This window comes from Thunnus maccoyii, chromosome 13 (assembly GCF_910596095.1).
Source record: "Thunnus maccoyii chromosome 13, fThuMac1.1, whole genome shotgun sequence".
Lineage (NCBI taxonomy): Eukaryota > Metazoa > Chordata > Actinopteri > Scombriformes > Scombridae > Thunnus > Thunnus maccoyii.
Window position 1 is genome coordinate 9,331,050 of NC_056545.1, and position 23,987 is coordinate 9,355,036.

The 23,987-nt window shown below is 39.3% G+C and overlaps 1 long non-coding RNA gene across 1 annotated transcript; it reads left to right on the forward strand.

The window, feature by feature from the left end:
* Positions 1-695: 695 nt before the first annotated feature.
* On the forward strand, positions 696-16,065 carry LOC121910828. The gene is made up of 3 exons (XR_006099742.1): positions 696-911; positions 10,129-10,221; positions 15,742-16,065. It is a non-coding gene; the product is annotated as an uncharacterized LOC121910828 (long non-coding RNA).
* The last annotated feature ends 7,922 nt before the right edge of the window (positions 16,066-23,987 follow it).

Here is a 23,987-nt window from a genome sequence, read left to right on the forward strand (position 1 = left end):
GTGTGTGTGTGTGTGTGTGTGTGTGTGTGCATGTGTGTGTGTGTGTGTGTGTGCACGTGAACAAGGCTTAAAGCAAAATCACACCTCTGCAGTGTGATCTGAGGTGTGAAAGCGGAAATATTCCTACAACGAGATGACCAGGTGACACTTCCACATGAACACAGTGAAACCATGAACAGCTGATGGTAAACGGACGGTACTGTAGTTACACTGTAACAAAATAAATCAAATAAATATGAAACTAAACATTTAAAAGGGAACAAAACAGACCCAAATTTAAAATTGAACCCTTATTCTTTGTGGTGGTGTTTCCATTACATTTATTTTGGAGATTTTTCTGTGTTAAGTGTTATTATTCTCTTTGGTGAATGTGCTTTGGTTTACACACACAGTCAGCGCTGGACTACCAGGCACCAGGACTACCAGTGTGCCGACGCACCTCGGGACTGATATAATTTTAATTTTTAATATTAAAAAATATATATATGTTGCCAACGACTGGTCCATAAAGCCCATTGGTTCATTTTCTATAATGACACTATGCTGGCCCAACCCCTCCCCCTCTGTCCTCTCTGTTTGGCTCAGAGCCAAACATCTGTGGATGAAGGAAGGCGTCTTTGTTAATCATCAAGATGGAGATGAAGGACGGGGGGGGGGTTGCGGAGAAGATGCAGGCCAAAAAAATTGAGGAAGATGCGGATGATGCCGAATGTGCAAAAATCTTAGATATGTTTGCGGCAGGAGCTGCAGCAGTAGCTTTAACATCATTCAACCTCGTTATGCAGCAACAGGTGGAAGAAGGAGAGGTGGCTGCCCATGACGACTGCCAGGCAGAGGAGGAGGAAGAGGAGCAGGTGTGCGACAGGGAAGCCGAGGAACAGAGTGAGCAGGAGAAGAGTGTAGTTGAAGTGGTAAGCGGGGGGAAACAGCACCTACAGAGTGTTCAAACTGCTGTCCAGTTCACATTCAAGCTTCACTCTTGATTTAACTGCGTTGTCACATACACAGGTCTATTATTCCTCTCTGAACATTAATATAAAACAAAAAGGATATTGTGTACTCCACAGACACCTCTGATCACCAGGGAGTTAGTGAGTGAGTGAGTACATTGGTCCACTTGCACTGGTGTGTCCATGGCACTACTCAGCTTTGTCGTGGTCTGGGGAAACAGTACAGTATGCACATTTAAGGGGACTGTATGGATGGTGTATCGGTGGGTGGTGTTTGATTGTGGGGGGCCAAAAAAAGCCTGGGCTGATTTTTTGTCCCAGTTTAGCCCTGCACACAGTACAAGCTAACTAAGTTGTCCTTTATAAAACAACGTTAACGCAGTGATGTATATCGGTGTGATATTATTCAGAGGACACAAGCAACAAGTGACTTCATGAAATATTTACAGCTAAAACTGTTCAGACTTCATGATGAAATATTGGCACATCAAAAAGTAAGAGGAGTACTTCAGCCCGAATCCAGGATTAAAATAGATTGATTTAAATTTATTCCAAAACAAACCAGAAATGTAACGCACATCACTTCCTGTGGAGGTGGATTGTTGGGGGCTGATTGGCAGCAGATTGAAGTTTCAGCAGGTGTCGAGGTTTTACTCCAGAAGATAAACAAACCTCTCAGTCCCGCTGATGTGCGACGGTCATTTAGTGGCACAAGGCGGTAAAATACTGAACATATAGGTTGCTCACTGCAGTATATCAGGACAGCAGAGTCCTAAACAGTGTTGACAAATGGAGAGAAAAGCAGCATGACTTTGTGCACTGAAAAAGTGAAAAATATAGAGCCGCAGACGTCTGGAAGATGTTCTGCTCTCCATCATGCTGTCAGGTTCACGTCTCATATGCGTTACAGACTTCCTGCTGGCAGTCATTAACCAGCGAGTATCTGCAGCTCTTCAATACAGCAACCCTGTCTGACTGACAGCCAAAAAAACTACACTCAGTTCAAGTTCAGAGGGTTGGCAAAGCACAGAGAGAGAGAGAGAGAGAGAGAGAGAGGCTGATTTTAACATCTCACTGATGTGAGCTGCTCTCTGAACGTTGGTGTTTTGTTTACTGCATTCAGTTCAGCTACACTGAGACAGAGTTTATTTTAGTGTTAATTAAACCAGGACCATCTCTTGACATGGAAATCTCTTTTTTTCTGCATATAATGCTGCACAATTATGTTATGCAGACTAAAAAGCCCCATTTGGACTGGATTTCTGTCTGTAGAGAAGATGTCGTGATTTTAATCCAGCGCGTATGTGGGTATTTTTTCACCCCAGTAATAATTACAGCTGTAATGAGCTCTGCATACTTTCACCAACGACTTTAAGTCACTGAAAATTATGGAAAAAATAAACAGAAAGGCTAAGAAATTATATGCATCTATATGTCTCTTATATTGCTCTCTTGTGCTCCTATAGGTTCATTTTTTTGTTTGTTTTGTTTGTTTTTTATATGGTTTGTTTGAAACGAAATATTTGCCGACACTTTCTACAACACACATCCTATTTGATATCTTTTAATTGATTAGTTGATCAACAGGAAAATAATCGTAATCTATTTTGACAGTCGAATAATCATGTTGGTCATTTTTCAGCTTCTCGCATGTGACAATTTACTGTTTTTCTTTGTCATATCTGACAGTGAACTGGACATCTGAAGGTTAGTCGGATAAAAAAAAAGCACATTGAAGACGTCAGCGTGACCTTTAAGACACTGAAGTGAGTGAATGTAATTTTTCAAACGTTCATAGACGACTCAATCAATCGATAATGAGAATAATCATTATCCTCTATCATACTAATGCTGTCAAACGTTTTACATAAACCATCGATGGAATATTGCAGATTAATTCTCTGCATTAATCAACTCATTGTTTCAGCTGTTTACCTTCTCATCTGACTCGACCGAAAACAAGAGAGGTTTCCCAAAAATATGGACTGCTCCTTTAGGCCTCTAACTGTACAACAGTGTGTGTGTGTGTGTGTGTGTGTGTTGGCAGCAGGTCTGTCTTGTCTCCAGAGTGTCTGTAAATGGGACAGTTAGTGTCTGGCCTACTACTGAACCACTGGATACACACATAACTACTTTATTCTTGCATGTCCATTGTTTTGGCAAAAGATGCATGACTCTGTGTGTGTGTGTGTGTGAGTGTGAGTGTGTGTGTGTGTGTGTGTGTGTGTGTGTGTGTGAGTGTGTGTGTGTGTGTGTGTGTGTGTGTGTGTGTGTGAGTGTGTGTGTGTGTGTGTGTGTGAGTGTGTGTGTGTGTGTGTGTGTGTTTGATAGAGACCAAATAAGGGGTTAGTCCATCAGCTGTTTATTCTGCCGACTCCACAGTTTTCATAATGACTGTACCACACACACACACACACACACACACACACGCACACACACACACACACACACACACGCAGCCAGATAAACTCGTGTTGTATTTCCTGTCATACATTTGCCCGTCGCCTCCCAAAATAAAATGTCTGGATCTATTTTAACCGAAGCGCGGCTCTTTAATCAGGGTGAGAACAGAAACCATTAAACAGCAAAACAAGAGGCTGTCCAAACAGCCGCCTCCTTTCTTCTTCTGAGTGTCGCCTCGATCTCTCTCTAACACACACACACACACACACACACACACACACACACACAGCAGGTATTTTTTAAGGGTTGTAGATTTCTAAATCAAGCCCGACTTCAAAGACACTTCTTGCTAAAATAAGAAAAGCAGAACGTGGCTGTTGAGTTGAGGTTTCTTTCTCCTGAGAGCTTCAGTTTGGTGTTGGACGTCCTCACAGTCCGTCTGTCTGTTGGATGACCTGCAGTGTCCTCCTTAATCAATCAATTACTCCATCAACAGAGAATTAATGTATATACATGACAAACTGAAATAATTATACATTGAATATCTTTAGATTCACGACTGTTACTTAGACAAAACTAGAGTAGTGAAGACATCAAAGTGCACTTAGAGAACTTGTAAATGACACAATTTTTTTACATTTTATAAACAAAACGGTCACTTTTCATGTGAAAAGCTGAGTGCAACACTATAAACGTCTTCCAGGAGAAGCTGTTTAATATATACGCCGTTATTTAAACAATATCACACCTCCCCGCTCTTTCAGATCGCCGGCTTCACGCTCCACCTTTCAGTGTAGCTGTTACAGAACACCTGTAAAAACCGACGTGGTCGGACAACATGTCGTACGAACCGGTTCTGATCAACCATAAACCAACCTTGAAGTGACTATTAGTGCTCTTATAGTGTTGCTATCAGTCACAGCAGAGAAAAAGCTCTAAAAACCCCCACAGTGCTCAACACCAAACGGCAAACAGACACAGTTAGCTGTAGACTAGCTGGTGAACATAGTGGAGCGTTTAGCAGCTAAAGAGCCAGATATTTCCCTCAGGAGTTGGTGGAGAGTAAAAACAGAGCTAAAAGAGAGTGAATATTGGACTCACATTCACCAAATGAATGATTATGTTGCTCCATAACTTGCTGGATGTGAAAATAAGCAACTGTTTGCTGATGATGTGTCAGAGTTGTTGTTCACTACTTGTTTCTGCTGAAAACTCGTGGACAAAAAAAAATCCAGTTAATGCAGGTTTAAGGCCCCGCCTCCCGATGAGCCAGCCCTGTTCTGATTGGTCAGCTTCAGGAAGCTTCGGCTCCAGAAGTTAAGTAAACAAACTATCGTAGCAGGAAATGTCCAGCACCATATGTCAACTTCTCATCAACATCAACAACAAAGATTACAGAATGATCACATGTTTATGGACTCGTGTGACAAGCTGACGTCATCTCATCGTTAAAGTAAAAACACTGGAAATGAAGCATCCAGGGCAAGTTAACCCTGGGCTTTGTCTTACAGGGAATATTTTCACATACATTCACTTCAAGTTTGGGAACTTTGACCACGTTTAATAGTATATAAATGACACAAAAGGCAGAATATTTTGCTTTTAAAGCCTTTCGGACCTCTGCCAGGACTGCAGCTCTCAGCCACTGAAGTAGCTTCGTGATCATGAAGAAGAAGCTGGATCAGGAGGGAGGGAGAAAAAGAAAAAGTGTCAGAAAAAGGACAGAAGAGGAAATGAGATGGAAGATGGAAGAAAAAGTTTAAAAGGAGACTAAAAACTGGGAGACAGCGAGAGAGTTTTTTTTTAATATCAGATTGAAGGCTTTAGACTAAATAAGAGAAGGAGAACAGAAAGGAGGTGGACAGATGGGTGGATGAAACACAAACAGGCAAAAAAAAAAAAAAAGCTACAGGAACAAAGAACGAGTTGCAGCAAAGAGCAACAGAAGGAAGAGCAAAGCGAGAGACTGCAGCAGAAGGTAAACAGACAGTTTGAAGCAGGTTAATGAGCGACATAAAACAGAATGACAGAGCGGGGACGCTAATTAACACTGTTAACAGGCTGACCTGAGAGCTGCAGGTAGAGCTGCAACACCTCCATCACACCACACACACACACACACACACACATGTCGGGTCAGATTAGTGGAAAATTCAATAAGATTCAGAGTTGACTTGGTAATGATAATGACTCTGTTGTTTAGGAATGAGGTCTTGTTGTTGTATTTTTGAAAGTGCAGTGTGTTTTAATGAAATAGATGCCGATTTGTGGATGTTTCCCAAAACCACCGACAGACTCCGACAGCTAAGGAGAAGTCTGAATAATTAGAAAAATTCTGTGAGGTTTGCCCAAAACCAAAAAACTTATGAATGGTGTAAAAAGTGCTGCATTACAGGCAAAGAATATTCATTGACAATTGTTTTTCCACAACTAAAATGTGATATAACAAATAAAAGTGAAGCTAAACCTATACTGAAATGTGTTTCAATACAAATAAAAACAAAACAATAATGTCAAAGACTGGCATGCATCTATGAAATCATATACTGTCTGCTATGCTTGATGAAACGGTGTCCTACACAGCATTAAATATTTTCTAATATCTCTTTGACTGATCTGCTTGCACTAAAACCAAGCGGCAACCTCTGGGGCTGAAAAATGAAACCAATGAGGAAGTGTCAAAAACTGCAGTTCCTTTGGACTCGGACCCCCTGGTTACAGACGGCGAGGAACATGGCTGCAGGGACGCCGTGGTGGTCCTGTCCTGCCTCAACACCCACTCCTGCTATTATTATTATTTTTTATTATATTAAATTGAATAAAACTGAAACAAAATCGGAATCAGGTGCAAAAAAATGAACACTGTAAACTTGTGTTCTGGATGTTTCTGCATTGAGTTTAAATTTTGTGTTGAATAAAAAATATTACTTTTAGTTTACTTTGCCGTGATGTGAGGTTTACATGAATTTAATTATTGTTGATCAAATCACTCAAGTCACTTTTTAAGGTGAATGTTTATTTAGTTGTTGGGAGGTTTGACAGTAAAGTCTAAAAAAAAAAATTAAAAATGCTTCATCAGCCTTCTGTAATATCCCTGATCGCTGTGAGCTTACAGGGATATTTATGTGCTCCATCCATCATCGTCTGACCTCTGACCTTCGACCTCATTGTTTTTTTTTTTTTTGCTTTTCTGTATCAACTACATGACTGAAATATACTGTAATGTTTTTATTTTATTTAGAAAATATACAGTATATTCTTTATAATTTAAACATTAATATATTCATATATTTACACATGAAGTTCCCCATACACACTTCAAAACAAATGAAAAAAACACCAAAAACACACACAATGACAAAAAGACAGACAGAAACCTAATTATTTACATATATGACATTAATATTCCTGTATAAATATAAAAAACCCCATTAAAATAAAACCAACCAAATGCAAAGTTTCCATACAGTAGATACAACTACCTGCTAATTAGAGCGTTTGCAGCATTTTCTTCTTCTGTAAAAATATAAATTGTGTCATTGTGTTTCAGCTGTGATAAGACAGAGTTATTATAATTATTCAGAGAAAACAAACTCTACAGGAATCCTCAGTCACTGTGTTTGATAGCTCTCAGCTTCTCATTCAAACACATGAAGATCTTTGAGCTGTCAGCTTTGTTCCAACAGTTCGAACTCCCACGCAACCTGAATGCAACTTAAAGCTGTCACTGGCAGCACAGTCCTTCCCTTTCTGTTATTTTATGTCTCCCTTATATTTTTGTGTCTGAATCTTCACTGTTTGGTTTCTGTTGTGGGTGTTTGTGTGCTGGAGTTTGACTCATGTTCTCATACTGAGGTCGGATCAGTCGACTGTAAAACTGAATACAGGTTAATGGTTAAGTTTAGGATTAATTTTGCTCAAGTACTGTATTTAAGTACAATTTTGAGGTACTTGTACTTTACTTGAGCATTTCCATGTGATGCTACTTTATACTTCCACTCCACTACATTTCAGAGGGAAATATTGTACTTTCTACTCCACTACATTTATTTGACAGCTTTAGTTGCTTTTCAGATGAAGATTTGACACGATGGATGATATAACAAGCTTTTAAAATACAACACATTGTTAAAGATGAAACCAGTGGTTTCCAACCTTTTTGGCTTTTGACGTCTTACAAAAAGCAGTGTGTAGTCGGGGTCACATTTCACATGTCTATGAGTTGTTAACAGCTCCACCAAATAGTGATTTTTCCCTCTAAACTTCTCACATGCTTTCATTTCAATAAATGTTCAAATGATCCAATATTTCAGCAAAAATCAAAGATTAGAGAAAAAGTCCAAAAACTGAAAACAGATTTGTGTATCAGAACTTTGTTTTTTCTTCTTTCCTCTCCCATTAATCATCTCACCACCCCTCAGATTTATCTGCTGACCCTTTGGAGGGGCCCGACCCCTAGGTTGGGAACCACTGGACTAAACTAGCTAACTGTATATAAAGTAGTGTAAACTAGCTCCACCTCCAGCAGCTACAACAGTAACATGCTGCTCTAACACTGATGCTTCACTATTAATAATCTAATGATGTCATATATAATAATATATCAGTGGACTAACAACTAAGTACGTTTGTCTTCTTGATATTTGCGCAGATAGCAGCTTCTTCAGGACCTTCTTCCTGTGTTTACATTCTTGCTCCTGCCCCAGACACATCTGACCAATGAGAGGAGGGAATGTTGTCACCTGACTTTTAGTGGTGCATTTTGGTACGCTTGGATTTTAGCTTAGTTTGAAGTTTAACATCTCATCCACTGATTCAGACCAGAACAACCTAATTAAGGGTTTAAAAATGCCCTCAGCTTTGGTCTCATGCATGGGTACCACATATACATGCTTCTGTCAACTGTAAATGGTAAATGGACTGTACTTGTATAGCGCCTTTCTAGTCTTCCGACCACTCAAAGCGCTTTTACACTATGAATCACATTCACACACATTCATACGCTGAATGGGTACAGGTGCTACCATGCAAGGTCCCAACCTGCCCATCAGAGGAAACTAACCATTCACACACATTCATACATTGATGGCACAGCCATCAGGAGCATTTTGGGGTTAAGTGTCTTGGCCAAGGATACATCGGCATGTGGACTGGAGGAGCCGGGAATCAAACCGCCGATCTTCCGATTAGTGGACGACCCGCTCTACCTCCTGAGCCACAGCCGCCCCTACCGTGTAATATAAATCTTATTTGATACTACTGCTATTATTTTTGCACTTAATGCCATGTTTATTTATTGTTTGTTATACTTTATTTATTTCATTGTTGCACATTGAGCTGTGATAAAAACAAAATGTCATTCTGTTGTGCGCTCTCGTACGGTCTTGACTGGCAATAAAGATTACTTGAAGTTGAACATATATCTGAGTTAAAGAAAACTTATAGGCAGATGTTTCTAGAGGCTTCAAAGGTTTCTTAAGGTGAGTCAAGAAGTCAACACTTTATACTTTAAATCTGGTTTTTGCTCAACCTCAGTGATGTGTACTCCAGGGTGTGTCAGTACCACAGACTGTATATAAAGGTGTGACGTCACCTGTTGCTTTGCATGGATCCGGTTTGAAGCTGAGAGTTGAAGTTTTGGAGCCAGGATCTTCCAAAATACGGAGCAACACACCCTGCTACCTCAGACCAAAGCTAACACTAGCTTAGTGGGAATACCAAGCACTGCACTCTTGGGCTAATGTTAGCTACTTTAGCTAAATTGTGCAAACAGGACAGGTATCATAATCAAGTAACATTAAACTTAGTGAAATATTGTGACAATAGTCTGACTCAGTGTGAGTCCTGGAGCCAACTGACAATCACAGCTGTCAATAAGCAGCCACACGGCAGACATCAAAGCTACAATAAGTTTTCAAATCTTATTAATGGAGCACTAATTTGCATTTCCAAAATGACCACCAGCACACTTATTAGAGGGCCTGAAATTAACAACTGAGACCATAATGACTCATTGAAAACAACGATTGACTTATTATTTCTAGAGAGAAGTTGAGACTTTTTGAATGGGAGTCAGTTTGAGCAGCTAGTGACCATCGTGGGCACTTTAAGGTACTTTGGCCTCAAATCGTGGTAGCTGCTGTTTGGTCAGTCCACTGTGACATCACTACTGACATCTGTTCATGCTCCTACTTCTGTCTTTCCGACTTTTGTCTCTGTGCTGCTTTAAAAACAAACTAAACTCGACTATGACGATGTTAAAACCTCCAACACTGTTTCTTTTTGATTCTCCTCCACCTACAGATGAACCCTCTCTGGCTAAAAGGATTAAGAGTGTATGAAATAAAGATGTGGAAAGTACAGGTGGAGACAACTTGGCGGTGTGGTATTAGTCGACTTGTCGCAAATTATTCATCATATTATTGGATGATTTATTGATGGTGAGGCATAGATGGAGGTGAGGGGAGAGGATAATGTATTTAAAGCAGGAAGGGGCGACCCTTCAGTATGTGCCAGTTTTTATTATTTATAGAAAAGGCCAAAGTGGGCACAGACTGCATGTTGTTTTCTCCTCGTGGTCACGAATATGCGTTCTTTCACTAACCAAGACCACAGGAATACGTGAAAGGTCTTCAAAATCATGAAGTTCACAAATCAAGTTTTTTTTTTTTTAATTTTTACAACTTCAAAGAATTCATTTGTTCTAACTTTAAATTGAAAATCTGCATTATTGGATCGTTTTTTCATAGTTTTGTCATTTCTGAACCTTTTTCAGGTGGGATCACCGCTGTCTCCTCAGCTGAACCTACACTGAGATGTCTGTGGAAACATCTCCAGGGGCTCATTGGGTGATTTGTTAGGGAACGAGGTGAGCCTGTGTGTTGCTGTGGAAATGTTTCTTTAACATGTGGAAGACTTTGCGTGGGCTGAAGCAAGCAAGGACGCATGGCTGATTAAGCTTTGTGAGCTGCACTCCGAGAGCTCCGTCCATTAGGCTCTGAGGAGTTAAATCAGGCATACACCCCCGCTGCGCTGCTCACCTCGCATTACAACAAAACAGACCTCAAAGCTGCTCTGCATTTTGTTCAAAATGAAAATTCATTTAGGTTCATTTTCATTCTAAAGAGGAGGGAAAAAACACACAGCGTCTGTGCATATGTTTAGTTTTTGGACAGACTTCACGTCAGGTTTCATTTCATGTTTCGGTTCAGGGTTTTCTGTGAATTTGGCATCTGACGATCTTGTTAAAGCAGCCGTTGGTCGGGCTTCTCTCACAGCAGAGTCATGAGTTTAAAGAGGAGAAGGTGTGATTTATTGCCTCAAACCCCAATGTGACGCACGCTGTTTTAATATGAAGCTCCATGTTTAAAAAACTCTACAGAATGAAGTATTTGTGTATCTACATGCTTGATCTTGTGACAAGGTAGCTTCACCGGTGAGAGAGCTGAATATTTCGAGCCCAGTATTTGTATTTGTATCTATATTTATTGAGGCAGCAAAATTATTTAGATTTGTATTTTAATTTTAGGATATTAGCGTGTTAAAATAAATGTTTATGAATAAACTATCTTATGAAGGAGGTCCTCAAACCGGGTCTCAAACAAAGTCTCCCAGACTACTGAGCTAAAACTTGCTCATTGCAATTGTGCAGACAGACTTGTAGGTGTTTATACACCCATAACACAGAGACAGCACAGCGTGTAACGTGTATTGAATAACTTCAAAGGCTATTCTTGCTTTGCACTTTTCATTTATTGCCTATTTTTTACAACCTAACTTTGTGGAAAGGAGAAGGGGAACAACAGGTTATGGAGAGTCTCTTGGGAGCATTTCATTTGTGTCAGTAGCTCAGCTTTATCTCTGGGGAACATCCCCAACTCCGGCAGTGATGTCCAAATTAGGAAATATGCGTCATGCAGCAGGTGGATGTGACTCCCCTCTGATAGATGTGACAGCAGAGCAGAGGAGAGACACTGAGATAGTGATGTAACCGATCTGCAAGCTCATATTTGACATGTTTTTTTTCTTCCTGAAAACATTTTTAAAAATATTTGTATGAAACAAATATTCGTAAAAAAAAAACAACACTACTGTGCTTTGCCGAATAACGTATTTGTATTCAGGCACACCAATAATAGATAGATAAGTAGTCAGAGATTCAGTTTCTTCTTCATTACACAACCAGATTCTGCATAAAATTCAGAAAATAATCAATACGGCTGCATAAAAGTTAGTGCAATTCAAAATGCTTTACAGATGACTAAAATGTAAAACAATTTAATGCACATGAGAAATAGAAATAAAAAAATAAAAATGATGATAATGTAACAATAAAATAGATATACACCAGAATAAATAACATAGATAAGAGGAAGTAAAACATTTTAAAACATTAATACTATAAAATAAATGATTTTCTAGAATAAATAATGGCCATAAAGCATTCTAACCAAAAGCTTTTTGTAACAACCAAAGAGGACATAACGGTCATCTTGGTTCACACATAGATGGCTTCAATCCATCTTCAGCTGCAGCGAAAATATCTGATCTTTTTGTTCTTTAAACAGACGAATGGTTCTCGTAGTGCTGTATATCTGCTTCGGTCTGGAGCTGAAAGTGTTGGATCAGAGGATGGAAAGGGAGGTCAGAGTTCATGTTTTAAAACCTCAACATAATGTAAATCAGAATCATACTGATGAAGAGGAAACAGCTTGACAAACTGTCTGCTGATAAGAAGATAAAAATGCTGAGTTGTTTAGCTTGACAAGCATTTTTCTTGCAGAGCGGACATGTTTTCATCCTCTCAGCTCCCAAAGTGTTTGGATGAAGGAGGATTTTGTTAAACTTTTTGGCCCGTGTTGAGATAAACTTCCTCTATTACAAATGAGCAGCCGGTGAATCAAAAAGCTGATGAGAGATGAGGAAATGTGGAGTTGTTTTCAATCGTGTTGTTTTACTAAAGGGATAACCTGCTGTTCTGTCTTTCTCTTCTTCTCTGATGTCCTCCCATCATCCTCTGTCTCATCACTTTTCACTGTGAAAACTCCAAAAAAAAAGGAAACAAAAATCACAATATTCATTTTCAAACCTGGTGTCCCTGTCCGCTTTAATATTTTTCTGCAGTGCCTGATTAAAATTTAGAGAGTAGAGTATAACTGCAGGACTTCAGACACACAAAATTAACTTTTCCTCCATTGTTCTCGACAGTAAAATTGCTGGGACAATAACGTCTGCCTCCCACATCATGGAGGTTTGGGTATTTGGGCATCAAAGTTCAATTTAAAGTCTTCCTGCAAAACCTGTTGAAAAATCTGTGCAGTGTGAAGCTTTCACCTTTGGAAAAAATGCTCTTTCTTTAAAAAGTGTTGTGAATATTAGCTGCATGTCTCTACATATTAATTATCACATGTAGAAAATATAAATATAACAGAAGAATCACAAAAAGTATAACATGGCCCCTTCATCCTTCTTCTTGCTTCACTTTTTTCACATTAATTCAAATGTATTTTATTTTACGTTCTCTTGTTCAGTTGATATGCACTTTGTATACCAGGTTTTGAAATTTCAAGTCTTAAATAAACTTTTACTCAGTTGCTTGTTTACACTGCTGTTGCACTGTTGGTCTGACTCTCAGAGGAAAAAATAGGCTTTATCTGGATCCAGCTCCAGCATACTTGAGACAAAAACAAACAAAAAACTGGGTGTCAGCTTATTTGCTGTGTCTTATGTATCTGTTACGTATGAATTTCAGATGAACTTGGGCTCGTGTAGAGAAACAGAACAGTAAAACCGAGAGTATCATTACCTCCATTGTAGTTCTGTCTTTTGTCATGGTCAAAACTATAAAAATAAGATCCAGTTTTTACTAAGTGGCGACCTCTGGGGCTGTAAAATGAAGCCAATGCGGAAGTACCAAAAACTGCAGTTCCTTGAATGGCCACTTGAGGCTCCAAAAGTGAGTCAATCCCCATAGACCCTCATGTTAAAATGCCCAACTTTACAGCAGAAATAAACATGTTTACAGCCTGGTACAAAAAACGGTTTTGGTCTCTATAGCTAATTTCCTCTTTCATGTCAACTGTACGGGGGGTGAATTTTTTTATAACTCACCCGTTTAAATGTTATTAAGCTGTAAAGTTATGCATAATGAAGGACATGGCTGCTTTGAGTGACAGGTCCGCCAGCCGCTAGGTGGCTTGTTTCAGCCATTCGGCCCGCCTCTTTGCCCATTTTTGATTGGCTGGGAGTTAGGCAGAGTCACGCACTGCCAAGATGGCGACGGCCGGAGCGGCTCACTTTGAGCTTCAAAACCGCTCTTCAGAAACCAACCGGTGACGTCACGGTAACTACGTCCATATCGACGGCCGAAGAGCAAAACCTCTTATCTGAAAAATGCACTTTTTTGAGAAAACTAAAAAAAACTTGTTTTCTTGCAGAATGCTATTTGTTAAGGATACCCAACACATAATACACTGTTTTTGGACTATATTATTATATTATGTGTTAACAATAGCGACTAGATATTAATGCCTCGCAAAGTGCAGATAGGAGCTTTTGCACTTGGTGCAAGTTGGAAGAGGTTCTACAAAACCATGCTCTAAATTAAGTTAATAATTAAAATTAAATTAATTAAATAAAATTAAGTTTGTTTTCAGATAAAAAGATGTAGTAAATAAGGGTCAGAATTCCTTAAATTCAGTGTATTTGCTTCCTCGTCCACTGGAAATGAATGTTCAGTGATTGTGTAACTCACTCGTACTGTAGCCTCTCTACACATCCAGGGACTCTGCGTTGTGTTTTTGTTTTGTTGTGTGACTTTTCTGTCACAACGAAGGGCGGGATTATCTTGCAGACAGACTGAATATGAGCAAAACCTTCCTTGTTCTCATCATCCAAAATGAAATCTGCCAATCAGAAAATTCAGCAGATCGGAGATTTTGCGCTTTGGCCATCGATATTTTTATATAGTCTATGGTTTTTACGAATGATGACTTAAGATAAAATTTGGTGTTTCATATGATGATTATAAATGAGGTGCCTGAACTCTTCACATCCTTTGAACCATCGTGTTCTGTCTTTATTTGAATTTGTTCTTCGTTGTCGGGTTTACATTTCACCCTCAGCTTTGTTAGATGGGAGAATCTTTTGTCAGTTTCCTCTTCATTATAGCGTCGCTTCTTGATTTGCATGACTTTAATCCTCCCCCGTTTTGGGCTGTAATGCAATCTGTCAAGCAGCTGCTTTTTGTACAAAGTGCCATCAAAGCCATAGTTGTGAGTTCCTTCCAGCCTTTCTTCTTCTACAATCCAATTTGAAGTCCTAATGATCACCCCCATTTCCATACTGAATGCTGGAGGGGAGCGCTGCACCCCTGCCATCAGCTCAATTTCCAGGTGCTGCCACGCTGTGATGTATTTCCATGTTGTGAGTCTGCTGAGCCTTAGAAACAGGCTTGGTTTCTAAAATCATTTTGTACTTCAACACTGGGTTTTGTTGTACTGTTTGATTGCTTTTGGTACCAAATCACCCTTATACTGCTTTTGGCACTGATCTGTAAATTAGTTTGGTTTGTTTCCAAGTATTTTTGTTTCCAAACTGTGTTTTTTTTTTTTTTTTTTTAGATTTTTTTCTTCGATAATGATTTTACAAAGGAACATCTTAACATTAACATCCTGGGAAAAAGGATTCTTTGCTTACTTGCTGAGAGTTGGGAGGTCAAAGAAAAATCCAAGCGTACCAAAATGCATCATTAAAAGCCACATGAGAACATTCTTTCCTCTCATTGGTCAGATGTATCAGGAAGAATCTGCCCAAATATCAAAGACAACATACTTGGTTGTTAGTCCAGGTTCGACCTTGATTCATTCTCCGGCTAACTGCTAGAAACTGATGATTTCACCTGTCAACATCCCAGCATGCAAAGTGCTCCTAGCTACGGGAGCCGTTAAGCTCAAACTTGGAGCCTTGCAGTCAGTCAGATGGAGGTCGGATCACGTTCCCACCACAAACGAACCGCTCCAGAACCAGTTTGTGACCAGACTGAGACCACTTCCTTTAAAGGTTCCCCCAAGTTTTATAAAGAAGTGATCATGACATTAGGTGCTGTGGTGAATGGCACCTTTAAGGATGCATACCCCTGCGTCACACAAACCCACCTACCACTGCGAGCCAAAATAGTCCGATATTTGTTAGATTCCAAATCCGGACATCCTCCATTAACCTGCCGACTTCCCAAACATCCATTCCCGGGAGCCGAATGCAGCACAGTGACCAAACTATGGGAGGCAACTTGCTTTTGAGTGGCAAGAGGTTTTACTCTGCTTTATTTGTGTTGGCCAACATTTGCAAATAGTGTTGAACTGATACATCTTGTTTTTGGTTTTGCCAGGATCCTGAAGAGGAGTTCTTTGATTGAGAGATGAACTCTTGTGATACACTGCAACTGCAATTGTTTTGTGTGTTTCTTGTTTGCTTGTATTCTTGTACTACTATCTGTTAGGATCTGGTTATTCCAAGGGTTTTGAATATGTGTTTTCTTTTCAATTTCTTTTCTAGGATTGATTTTTATTACAGGGACTAAAAAATATACCCCAGCTCAGTATCAGTCAAAACACTACTCTTTTCATTCATTTTTATTCATAGAAGGAGTGAAAAACACTGAAAAATTATGAATAAATATCATGAAAAACCCCCCAAAGTGCTTGATTGAGGAAAAAATTGGTGTATCATTATAAATGATGACATGTCACTAAAACGTCACTGAAGGTACGAAAACATCATATCTGTGTGGAGCGATGAGGAGACTGTAACGTTCCTCAAATGAATATATGAAACAAACAGAAATGTCATATTTCCATCATGTTTTTCACATGGTTTGGATGCAATTAAACCTCTCTGTGGTTGAACTGCACCGACTGGAGAATTAGCACCACCAGCTGTTTATCTCTTGATATCAACACAACAGGACTGGATAGAAACATGCACTAAATTTGGATGGAAACCTAGATGTTGTTGTAACGTGCATCCTGGATAGTTTGTAAAAAGGGAAATTTGGCTGTTGTCTCTGTGGGAGTCATGTGGTTTGGTCCATACGGTACAAAGCGTGTCATCAGACTAAAGAGACTTCAGTAGATGGTGTCAGAGCGGATCATGCTTCAGTCTCATGACTTCTTATAAACAACAACATGTTCTGTTCTCATCTCTTTGTTTCTATGTGAGCAGAGGAGCCACAGCTGTCAACATAAATACAGTGTGTGATGAAACACACACACAGTACTATGTAATGGAGTAGTGTGTGTGCTGCTGACGGTGTGTTGTTGTTAATGTTAGTTAGTCCTGAGATCTCTGATGAACACAGGGCTTGCACATCAAACACACACACACACACACACACACACACACACACACACACACACACAATTTTATACTTGTGAACACAAACCTTAACATAATTCTAACATTAACCCTGACACCAGCTCTTAACCTTTAAAGAGCCATGAAGGTCTACAGGTCTTTTTACACTTGACTGCAGAGAAACATTTGGCACACTGATAATTATGATAGATTTATATGGATTTATATGGATTACAGACTATTTATTTACAAACTGGATCAGATATACAAAGTTCTAACTGACATAAACGGATGCACAAATGTAGATTTATTTCTTTTTTTTGGGTCGAGTTTGTTTAAATTTGTATATTATGTTTGTGTCTGTGGGGCTGTTTCTAAATATATTTAATTTCTACTGTTGGATATCTCCTGGGACATTATTTTTATGCTTTTCATATCAGGATGATGTTAATGTGTTATGATTTTGCTGCTGGGTTCAGATGCAGGAAGGTTTAGTTTGTTGTTGATCAATGTTTGTGAATAATTCCATGTGGGACGTGTCATTCAAATGGCCGGACGAGAAAATAAAACCATTCATTTGATAAAGAGGTGTGAAACAGGTTGATTGGAATTTTTCAAAAAAAATAATGATAATGTTGCAGTGACAGCTTCTCACTGACTGTTCGTTAAGCCCCATCCGCCTAAATTACTGCTGCTACGGTTGTAAAGCTTTTTGTTCCTTCATGGCACATAAAGATGTTTACAATAATGCTCACCAGTTGATGATCCATGTAGAGGACATGTAAATTAAGATGCAGCTTGCTTTGCAGAGTAGAGCTAATTATTACTAGAATTTATGACAAAATACTCTTTCATTCTAACATAACCGTTTGGATGTTTAGCTGAAGACAGAGGTTAGATTCATGAGGACGAACTGAAGTATTTGGTGAACTTGATGTTGTCTCGCATCACGTTGGTTAAGGACCTGGAGTGTAAACTTCCCATCAGGGATTTTGGGGGGGCCAACAGGGGCCAGTGCCCCTGTAACACTGAGCTTGGACCCTCCCGTGGCCTCCGTCTGAATGAAGAGTCTAAAATAATAAAACAATTATGGATTTGCGATGATATGATGTGAAAAGCGTAACAAATGTGGCTCAACATTCCAGTCGGACCCGTTAGAGCGATACAACGCCGCTGGCTGAAGCGTGATTCAAAAGAAAGCAGGATACCAACAACCTGTCCGCTCTGACCGGAAGCAAGAATCAAAGATAAACATTACAAGACCACAAAGAACTGAAGGTGAGCAAAACTATTTTATTTGTGTAACTGTTACAAGGTAAAACTTGTTGTTGTTGTTGACTAGTTAACTTAAAAGCAGCCAGTGTGAACAGCTGACAGTTTGCATGCATTAATATTTGTTGTGAGCTTTGTGATGGTGTTTGGAAGAAAAATTCTCTCTTCATGAATTGTTAGCCTGAGTTGATGGCATGCTATGCATTCATCTCCATCATTTTTGCTATATAGTCGTGAAATATAAGCGCAAAGGCTACCACAACATAAATTAATTCAAGCAAGCAACAGTATATTAATATTCTGGGTTGCTGAAGTGTTGTGCATTCTTTCCATTGTTTTTAATCTATAGTTATCATCAAAATGAAGAGACAAAAGGACATTATGTCCTATTTCACCCCCCAAAAATTAAAACAGCAATGATGAAGCAGACATTGAGACAAAGCCAGATGATCCAGGTGTTGAGAGAGCTGAAGAGAAAAGGCAGGAAGTGGAGAGCGCCACAGAGAGAAAGCATTAAGACTTGTTAGTTTGAGAGGCTGGTTTTCAAAGTGAGGACACAGAGCAGGAAGTAGAGACAGATGAATATCCTGAGGATGACATACAAGCAGTGTAAGACACAGACAGAGGATATAAGTGCATCCACAAGGTACTGGACCTTCAGGTCTGTAATGCTGAAAAAAAAAGCCTGCTTGTTAAGCAAAGTAATTACAGTTCACATAGTGTGTCCATGTAGAGGTTTGTAGTCTTATTATCTCCACAGATATCAACAAATGTAAAGAAGACCCACCAATGCAGCCGAACTTGAAAGTGTTTCCAAGGATCTTGATGGTGGACAGGAGAAGGTGGTTCAAGGTAACGTGGAACAACATTCACCCCTGGCTACAAACATTTTAACCCTCCAAATAGCACAGACACAGTATTTGACTAACCATCCATCCATGCCAAGTCTGAGCAGCAAAAACAAGCAATGATTACATGGAGGGACTATCAGAGAGCTGTTAACAACTAATGCAACACTGGCAAATGTCCTAAACAAGGAACAGGTTAGAGGAAATCGGGAATATATAAAAAAAATAAGGGAGATGCTACTAATTACTGCTAAACATTGCTCAAAGTAGACACAATGAGTCTGCAGTCTCAGATAATAAAGGGAACTTCATGACAATTCAAGTGACAATTGCTAACCATGTCAAAGATGTTAAAAAAAAGTACACAAGCAAAAATCATTCAGAATGAAGCTCTGGATTGTTTAGCAGACATGGTTCGAACTGATATAACCAGAAGAAGTAAAAAACAGTGAAGTCTTCAGCATCATGGCAGATGAAAAAAAAAAAAGAAACAGATTTCTCTAGTACTCAGGTACCACTTCAATGGAGCTATCCAGGAGAGTTTTCTCCATTTTTCACCCTGCTGAGAGGCTAGATGCAGCTTATTGAAAAAATAATCCACATATTGGATAGTCATGGTTTAGAGTACAAAAACAACCTTGTAGGCCAATCATATGACAGTACTGGCGTCATGAGTGGTAAGCCTTTGAATCAAAGAGTATGCAACATATGCCTATTACATCCATTGCAACGCTCGATGTCTAAATTTAGTTTTAGTAGATACAGTCAAAGCTGTCCTGGAGGCAGAGGAGTTCTTCTCCTCATTAGAAAAACTATATGTGCTCACATCTGGGTCATATGTTCATCCTAAATGGTGAACTACGGCACCAAGAGAACTCCAGTGATTAAGTGACACTCAATGGGCATGTCGATTATAGCTCTATGTCACATTATGGATAGATTGTCTGCCCTTAAGTGAGTACTACAAGAGATAGCCCAAGAACACACTGGTGAAAGATCTACTGAGGCTCGAGGTTTACTGGCACAGATAGTTCTTGAATTCATTGTTCATCTTGTTACATCCATAAAGTGTTCGGAGAAACAAAACTTCTCCCTGACGTGTCGCAGTCTTCATAAAAGCTGTTTATTTAGTTGAAGCTTTAGTTCAGACATTGAATGACTTCAGGCAGGAGTCGTTTTTTTGATAAGTTGTGGGATGAAGCGTTGAACATTTTCGAGCAATGCGATACTGCAATAGAGCCAGCTGCGAGAGAGAGTCAGAGCCAGATAAGGACGGGTTCGTACGGTCTTTTTCTACCCCGTCACTGAGCGATGAAGGGCTCAATGAGCTTAACAGACGGTTTTCAAAGACAAACTGTCTGTCGGAATAGCATCCAAGCTTTAAACCCCGAAAGTGATGCATTTCTGAAAGAGACAGCTCTGTTTTCATTTGCTGTATTGTATGATTCAAATATTGATGCACTGGGGCATGAACTACATCAGGTCAGCAGAATTTTAGAGAGAAAAATATAGAGTGGGATGCAGAAACCCTCCAGTACAGTAGAGCATGTACTGTTCATTGAACCTTATAAAGAAATGTTGAAGCAAAGAATGTGCTGTAACGTGAGCTGAAGCTAACAGGAATGTGTTTAATTTTGTTTTCAGTATTATAATTTAATAAAATTGTAAATCTAGTACGTTACTGAAGCAAATACTGTTAGTGAAACAAATACCAATCATGTTGTTGGGGTTTTTTTTGTGTGCTATTACTTTATATGCTGAACTAAACATTTTGAAAGCTTGAACACTGTCTTTGTCTCTTTTGTCCCCGGTCAAATGTGCCCCTCTGACAACTGCCCCCCCCCCCCCCCCCCCCCCCCGACAGAGACACTAATGTTACCCTAAGCTCTATTACAGTAAGAGGTCGAGTTATTTCACAGCAGTTGATTTTCCTCATTTTATTTATTTATTTTACCCCCCTACATTTCTGAGAATAACATTACATTTTTACTGCACCACATTTATTTAATAGCTATAATTTGTTACCTTTTTACATATACACATAACTATACCTTCAGTACCACCAGTGATAATATTCAAATATATTATAAATATAAGACACTGAATGATGCCATTTTACATATGTTGCTAATATCTGAGTACTTTTACTTGACGCTCAGACAACAAAACAACCTGAATCTGGTCCATTCTGAACTCAAAAAAGTCTCAGCAGAAAACAGTTATGGTTTGTTTTTTTGCCAGCACAAGTTTTGAGATTTATGGTCTAAGCTACCACTGTAGAAGTGAGTTATATTAAGTGGCCGGGGGGCAGCTGCGGGTTTTGCTCATGAGCACTTTAACCACATCCACTGATAATGTCGATGGGGACTGAACCTGCGACCTTTTGGTTTCTGGTTTCTCTCATCTCCCTGCAGGCCTCCAGCTCAGTGAGAACAGTTTTCCTGCAGATCTGAGGATTAAAACACTCCTCCCTGCAGCTGCCTGCCTCCCTGCCAGCTCTGTACATCCACCAGTACAGCGTGAGCACGAGTGTGTGTGTGTGTGTGTGTGTTGCTGCCTAAGTCGCTGCACCCCACTCTGTATTTATTTGTGGCCCAGTAAATCTGCGAATCATCAGTACTTGCCGTACTTCCACCCTGAAAAACACACACACACACACACACACACACACACACACACACACACACACACACACACACACACTCATAGCCCTGAAGGAACCTAAAAACCATCAAATGGCTTCAAAGAGTAGCTTGGTTTCCATGACAACTGGCATAAAAAGCAATTAGAAAGTGATTTAAACGCTGATTGGCTGCTAATGGTTTGACAAGAGAGAGCAGATAACTGCTGGTTCAGAGGGACGGAGGAGAAAGTGTGTGTGTGTGTGTGTGTGTGTGTGTGTGTGTGTGTGTGTGTGTGTGTGCGCATTCATTTGCATTTTCTCAAAACACACTTTCACAGCCCCAAGCATGGATAAAATATTTCTTTAACTGTTTTTTTCTACGGATGCAAATGTCAGTCAGTTGGTCCTCACTGAAATATCTCAACAACTATCAGATAGACTGACATGAAATTTTGGTGCAAGAAGATGAATCCTACTTTGGTTTGACTTGATTTCACTTTATTATCTCATTATTTTTCTGAAATATGTTTATTTTCTGATAAAATATTACCAGCCAGAGACAACACTCTTTTAGCAGTTTGAAAACTCGACTTATTGGATTGATCTTGTTTAGAGTGACGACTATTGGATGGATTGCATGAAATTTGGTTCACACATTCATGCTGTCAGGATGAACTGTAATTACTTTGGTGATCCTCTGATTTTACATATAGCACCATCATCGGGTCAAAATTATAGTTTGTCCAACACTTTGGTGTTTGTGTTTAATGATAATTAGCAAATATGAGCATGCTAAACTAGGGTGGTGAACATTATATGTGTTAAACATTAGCATGTACTGTAAGTATTGCCTCTGTGAGCATGTTTGCATGCTGATGTTAGCATCACAGAGCTGCTAGCATGGCTGTAGGTTCTTGCTGTGAGTTCAGAACGCAAAGTGAATTTTTGTGTCATTCGCCCGTAATTGGCTGCTGGACCATCTGTGTTTGTGCACCTCAAACAGCCAAAATACCAAATGCACATTAGCTGTAAGCTAACAAACAACTTTACAGATGCGTTTACTTGCATCTTTATGTTGACTTTGTATGTAAAGTCAAAAATACACTTTGCGTTCTCTATGAATACACAGTCTTGTTACAAGAAGTGTTTCAGCATCGATTTTCAGTCATCCATTTCACGACTCTCCGACAGAACAGATAGGTTCTATTTTAATAAACACAAACGTCTACAAAGGGTCACAATTTATGTGCACTTTCCATGTAACCTATGGAAGTGCATTGCATTCACCAAAGGAAAATAATGAAGGCTTTATCTCTTATACTTTTCCTTATTTTCAGTCATATAAATAATGTGACAATGTTGGATGTTCATAGTAGTCATGGCCAAAGTGTCAAATAAAGAGGTAAATTTATGTAGAAGTAATCCCTATGAGTAGAAAGCATTGGCTTCAGATTGCTCTGAACGCTCGGTTTCCAACAGTTTTTTCTACTTTCAGTCCAAGCTGATGTCGGCTTGTGACAGATTTCTTTAAATGGTCATCTGCTCCACACACAGGGTGTGAATTAACTGCTCTGCTCCACTAATATTACGGCATTTTCCATTGTTTTGGGGGCAGTCATGCCAAGCCATAACTCTACTTGCTGGTCGTCTGCAGCTCTTCATCAAACATCATCATCACTATGGCTGTTTCTGCTTGTAGTATTCCTCCTTGCATGATTTCTAAATGATCCGCTGAACAAAACTTCAAATTTCCCCATATCTTGTTGTGTCCACTGGTATTTAGCGCTGCTGACGAAGCTCTGCTAATTCAGGGGAAGGAATATATTTCATTCAAAAGCTTTTAATATGAAGCAGCAAAAGAGGGAAATGTTTGGTTTTCAGAGGCAGTAACTTAACACGACTCTGATACGGCTGCCTCTCAGTAGGCTTCCAGGAAGCTGGCCAATCAGAATAGAGTGGGCTTATCGGGAGGGGAGACTTAAGAGACAGGAGCTAAAAAAATGGCCTTCAGACAGAGGCTGAAGTGAGGAGCTGCATAAAGGGCCAGTATAAGATAAATAAGGAGTTTTTAAAACTGTGAATCATGCAAAGCTACTCTAGTGGAGTCCAAGAATAAAAATATAGAGCTGGAAATAAGCATAACAGGTCCCCTTTAATTATGACTTCGGTATCTCGTAATTATTTCTTAGTATCTCATAATTGCAAGAAAACTAGAAAATTTCGTAATGACAGAAAAACATCCCATAATGATGAGAAAATTACAAAACTATCTCGTAATGACGAGAAAAAATCAAATAATGATGAGAAAACTACAAAACTATCTCATAATTTGTTCTGTTTGTAATTGTGATATAATAATAATAATAATAACAATAATAATAATAATAATAACAATGATACATTTAATTTGTACTGCATTTTTCATTCATAGTGAGATTCAAAAGTCTTGTAACTATGAGTTACTAATTCATAATTACAAGCTTTTTTTTATTAGTGAATGCGGTGTGCTTCCTAGCAACCACAATCAAGGCTACTCTG